Genomic DNA, 6000 nt, shown 5'->3' on the forward strand with positions numbered 1-6000 from the left:
TTTCTCCCAGGGTGAAATAAAGTTCTATCTATCTATCTATCTAATGTTAACTTACTTTAGTTTTTCATTTAGATGTTCTAATGAGATGCTGAGTACTATGCTGCCTTTTCCACTGTTCTACTGGAGCTACAGTATGTCAGGGTTGTTAGGCACATTTATTGTTTAGAGTGCTGAAAGTTACATCTCCTTCAGACCTTTTTTAAAAACTTTTTTTTAACATTATATTGAATTTATTAAAAGTAAATAACATTCTATACAAGCAAGTCAAATTTTACAAAACTAAGTTCAAATCAAATCATCCCCCACCCATTACAACTCTCTTAATGGGAATTCTTTTCACCTCCCTTTAGCTAAGGATGATGACACACTGCTGAGTTTGAATGCATATTTTAACATCTTTTTACAGATGTAGCTGCCAATTTTTTCAGTCTTACGTTGACTTTGACTGTGTTGTCGTAACTGTAAGTGACAGACGCCACATATAGCGAACAGCAGCGCACCGTTCTCCTTTATCGCTAGCCCAGTGCTGTCTTTGAATGCAAAAAGTATAATCTGGCTTTACGGAAAGGTTTTTCCTTTGCAACAGGTTATGTTTATTTTTAAGACATGTAATGTGCTCCCCACTCACTCGACGCATAAAGTGGAGTCTTTTATCCATCATGACTGCAGGCTGACTATCTATCATAATAGGTTCACAAGCACACCATTACTCTTTGCTGTTCAAACCATCACCCCTACTCTGAGCTCCAACTAATGAGGCGTTGAATTGGTTTAGAAATTTCAAACTGAAAAATCTGTCTAATTGTTCCCACCCACTTTTAAGTCAAATCTACTCATGGTTGTCTCTAGACATACAACCCCAATTCCAATGAAGTTGGGACGTTGTGTAAAACGTAAATAAAAGCAGAATACAATGATTTGCAAATCCTTTTCAACCTATATTCAATTGAACAATTGAATACACTACAAAGACAAGATATCGAATGTTCAAACTGATAAACTTTATTGTTGTTTTGCAAATCTTCGCTCATTTTGAATTTGATGCCTGCAATACGTTCCAAAAAAGCTGGGACAGGGGCATGTTTACCACTGTGTTATATCACCTTTCCTTTTAACAACACTCAATAAGCGTTTGGGAACTGAGGACACTAATTGTTGAAGCTGTGTAGGTGGAATTCTTTCCCATTCTTGCTTGATGTACAACTTTAGTTGCTCAACAGTCCAGGGTCTCAGTTGTCGTATTTTGTGCTTCATAATGCACCACACATTTTCAATGGGAGACAGGTCTGGACTGCAGGCAGGCCAGTCTAGTACCCGCACTCTTTTACTACGAAGCCGTGCTGTTGTAACACATGCAGAATGTGGCTTCGCATTGTCCTGCTGAAATAAGCAGGGACGTCCCTGAAAAAGACGCCACTTGGATGGCAGCATATGTTGCTCCAAAACCTGTACGTACCTTTCAGCATTAATGGTGTCTTCACAGATGTGCAAGTTACCCATGCCATGGGCACTAACACACCCCCATACCATCACAGATGCTGGCTGTTGAACTTTGCGCTGATAACAATCCGGATGGTCCTTCTCCTCTTTGGCCCGGAGGACACGACGTCCATGATTTCCAAAAACAATTTGAAATGTGGACTTGTCAGACCACAGCACGCTTTTCCATTTTGCGTCAGTCCATCTCAGATGAGTTCGGGCCCAGAGAAGCCGGCGGCGTTTCTGGGTGTTGTTGATATATGGGTTTCGCTTTGCATGGTTGAGTTTTAACTTGCACTTGTAGATGTAGTGACGAACTGTGTTAACTGACAATGGTTTTCTGAAGTATTCCTGAGCCCACGTGGTAATATCCTTTAAAGAATGATGTTGGTTTTTAATGCAGCGCCTTAAAGGGATCAAAGGTCACGGGCATCCAGTGTTGGTATTCGGCCTTGCCGCTTACGTGCAGAGAGTTCTCCAGATTCTCTGAATCTTTTGATGATATTATGGACAGAAGATGATGAAATCCCTAGATTCCTTGCAATTGTACATTGAGAAATGCTGTTCTTAAACTGCTGGACTATTTGCCCACGCAGTTGTTCACAAAGTGGTGAACCTCGCCCCATCCTTGCTTGTGAACGACTGAGCCTTTTGGGGATGCTCCATTTATACCCAATCATGACAAACACCTGTTTCCAATTAACCTGTTCACCTGTGGAATGTTCAAAACAGGTGTTTTTGGAACATTCCTCAACTTTCCCAGTCTTTTGCTGCCCCTGTCCCAGCTTTTTTGGAACGTGTTGCAGGCATCAAATTCAAAATGAGTGAAGATTTGCAAAACAACAATAAAGTTTATCAGTTTGAACATTCGATATCTTGTCTTCGTAGTGTATTCAATTGAATATAGGTTGAAAAGAATTTGCAAATCATTGTATTCTGTTTTTATTTACGTTTTACACAACGTCCCAACTTCATTGGAATTGGGGTTGTACAAGACTAATCTCATAAAAAAAAAAATAATAATCTAGTTAATTAACACTTTGCTGAAAAAAATCTGTACAAGAAATATTTCACTTTCAACTATTTTGTAGGTCTTTTCTTCTGCCCATTACTTCTGGCTATGAAGAAGGAACACACATGCAGCAGTAGCAGTTTGTAAAGACCACACATAGAGCACGAGTACAACAGATTCACACATTATGAGAAGGGTCTAGCTGCAGCTTGCAACACCTATGACAAGAGATCAGGTAATGCCCACAACATCAGTCACAAAATGCCCTTTGACTCAGATAACCCTTCTACAACCCAAATCTTACCAAAGTGTAACGGGGTCCTAATGCTAATCATAGTCTAATATGATGGGTGTTATATGACTGACGTTGAAGGCATTTTGTGATGTTGGGACATTACATGACTGACCTCATACATACTGCAGTCTGCAATTAAATTCTGCTGCACACAGCAGCCTTAAACATAATAATAATAATAATTTGTATTTATATAGTGCCTTTCCCATGTTCAAAACAGAGCTATGCACACTTGAAGGATACAGGATGATAAGAGGACAAATTTAAAAGTAGAAAAGCTTTAACACTAATAGATCCTAAAGACCAACTAGAAATTTATCATAAACCTATTAATGGCATATTCTGAAAAGCAATCATATACATTCACTGGATATAATTCTAGTCGACATGGATTATCATATACTTTGACTAAAAAAACATGAATATTACTACCAACTTCAAATAACAGTTTTTCTGTGTTGTGAAAATACATTTGTTGGTAAATTTATTATTATATAGGTCATGTAGCCCCCCTGCCGCTATCCCATTCTAATGGTAAAACATAAAAGCAACTTCATATAATCCATTTAATTTAGACTGGCTCTCATTTATTTACTGAATGTAAACAGTTAATTCTTTCATTCACTCACTCAGCTTCTTAACCTGCTTACACAAAGTTCGTGGCAGGGGAGCTTATCCCATCAGCATTAAAGTAAAGGCAGAAAACAACCTTGCACATGGCAGTAAGTCAGTCATATGGCATACTAACGCTGACATACACTCATTCAAAGCTCAATGACCTCAAATCTCCAATCAGTCTAATCTGAACACCTGGAGTATCTATAGAAAACCCAAACTGAGACACAAGGCCAACCAGCGGATTATTTGCAGACAGTGACTGCTGTGCCAGATTTCTACCCCAGGACTCGAGAGCAGCGAGACCATTGCACCCTAGTAATATCCACATTAATACTGAATATTTACATGGATGGAACTATGGTGGTTTTAAATATGCAGATGTTTCCCCATGCAGGTTCCACTCAACCTCTTAATGAAAGAACTCAAAAAGGAATCTTCTCAACTAATTTATTTCAATTTACTAAGTCTAGAAAAAAAAATCTATTTTTGTTATCATAGCCATTTATATGCACTTTTCATAGAAATGTTCTGATTTTAGATTGCTTGTGATCACAAGTTAACATGGTCAATCAATTGTGGATAAATACTTAAGATCAGTGAATGGAATTCTGAAAACGTGCCCTTCAATTGTACAACTGTCTAAATAAATAGATATGATCCAATTATCTAAAATTAAAAGAGGACCTTAATTGTAAACAAAAAACGAACATGGTCTTCCTTCTTGACTAATCGATAGGTTATTAGCTAAAGTAAACACTCTTTTCTCCTCCAAAATTTTAACCGTTGAACTTATTTATTGCAGTACATTATCCTAAACTTGCACTTAAAATACTGTACATTTCTGCCAAATTTTATTATACTGTTTAACACGTTTAATGAAGCAAAGCACTGTTTGCTTTTATGTTATGTGAAGTGTGAAGCTGCTGACATTGTGCTTAAATAAGAAAGGTGCTATACAGAATTAATACCTCTCTGAAAGTCAAGAAGGTGGTCATACTTTTACAAATAGAGCACATGCAAATACAAATAGGCAGAAACATCTAAAGCGCCTTTAAAGCTTATTTCAGATTCTTTCTTGATAAACTTTCAGTGTTGAAACGTCTTAATCGACAATGTAATGATGTCATGAAAAAGCCAACCCGTTAAAAAATCATTTTTAGCATTTTTGATAAAGTTGCAATTATTGTCCCGTTTTGAAGTAATTAATTATTGGTAAATTCGCACTGGGATCTTTTAAGATGCCTGTTAATGCAGCAAAGCACATCGGTGCGATCTATGGTTTCTTTCAAGATGACTTATATTAATCAGAAAGGGAATGGTAACTGCCAGCTGGAGAGTTTAATTCTAATCTAACACGCACAATATTAAACTAGAATTAATAAATCAACCAGGACCAGGGTATAGGGAATGTAGAAAATCGACAAAAATATATGTTCTGTCGTGAACACAATAATAAAACCTGCAATAACACGGACTTGTCATTCCCGTGAACGCCGGCTACACATCGCTTCAGTCTGCATCGACATGTGAATCATTACTATTTCATGACAAATGAAAATATCTTTTCCGCTATTTATAAATATCTTCAGACAGATGTCCCAATTTCGGAAAACCAGGCAGCTGCGTTAACCAGTGCCATCACTCTCCGCACGCCTCTTGCATTTAAAGGTGCAGTGACATTCTCGCGCTGACATTAAAAGCAGAAAAAAACTACAAACCCCTGTGGCTTAACCTACACAACACGATCGGAAATATTCTAGTTAAAATTAGTTATGAGATACCGAGCTGGGTCGCCCTTTCCGACTACATGTTGCACAGCATTCGTATGCCAACCCCCAAATGCCGACACCTTCAAAAGTAGGCGCAAGCAATAATAAAAGTGAAATCCCTCAGTCGGACAGCGAGGATGTACCCAGAAAGGCTAACATACCGGATAAATACTTAGGGTCTCGTATGGGACCAGAGACAGCGTTTCCCTGCAGAGGATTGACAGTCCTTGTACGACGTACACTTGGATCTCAGCCTTTCCGCCATCGCTTCGAAACTAGGACTAATTGTAGCGTAAAAGATGACAAAATGTACTGATCTACCTTGATGTAATTTAATTTGCAGAAGCAAACAAAATCTCGCGTATTCTACTTCCACGCAATTAAAGATAACGAAGAAAACGCAAAGCTGCCTTCTGCAACAGTCGAAAAATGATCACGAGGCCCCGCCCACTGTGATTTTTCATTGGTCCATGGTTTCGATTCGTTGGTTTCATTGGTAATCAATCATTCTCCTATCGTGTTCCAGGATTCGCAAAGCGCTCTGGAAATTGTAGTTTTTATGTATATACATGATTGCAATTACGTTACTAAATTTAAACAGTCGTCCCATCCCGTGTCGACCACTGGCTAGCTCTGCTTATTGCAAGGACAGGCGAGCCCACATTATATTAAGCAGGTTGGAAAATGCATGGGTAAGTTTCCTCTTAACATACTAGCAGACTGATTTAATACTGTTTCTCGTTATAATGCATAATATTTTTCTGGAAAGAAAGATTTCGATAATTTTACTGTAACTTGTAGCTAGGATTATTTCTTTAAATTAAAAA

General features: G+C 38.1%; 1 protein-coding gene across 3 annotated transcripts in view; it reads right to left on the minus strand.

Moving 5' to 3' along the window:
* Positions 1-5607, minus strand: part of galnt13 (UDP-N-acetyl-alpha-D-galactosamine:polypeptide N-acetylgalactosaminyltransferase 13) — a 293601-nt gene extending 287994 nt beyond the window's left edge. For all 3 annotated transcript variants that reach the window (XM_028806459.2, XM_051931008.1, XM_051931009.1), the window contains exon 1: positions 5335-5607. The gene's annotated coding sequence lies outside the window, so the exon portion shown is untranslated. The remainder of the gene's footprint in view (positions 1-5334) is intronic.
* Between the last annotated feature and the right edge of the window lie 393 nt (positions 5608-6000).

The sequence above is a fragment of the Erpetoichthys calabaricus genome, chromosome 8 (assembly GCF_900747795.2).
Source record: "Erpetoichthys calabaricus chromosome 8, fErpCal1.3, whole genome shotgun sequence".
Lineage (NCBI taxonomy): Eukaryota > Metazoa > Chordata > Cladistia > Polypteriformes > Polypteridae > Erpetoichthys > Erpetoichthys calabaricus.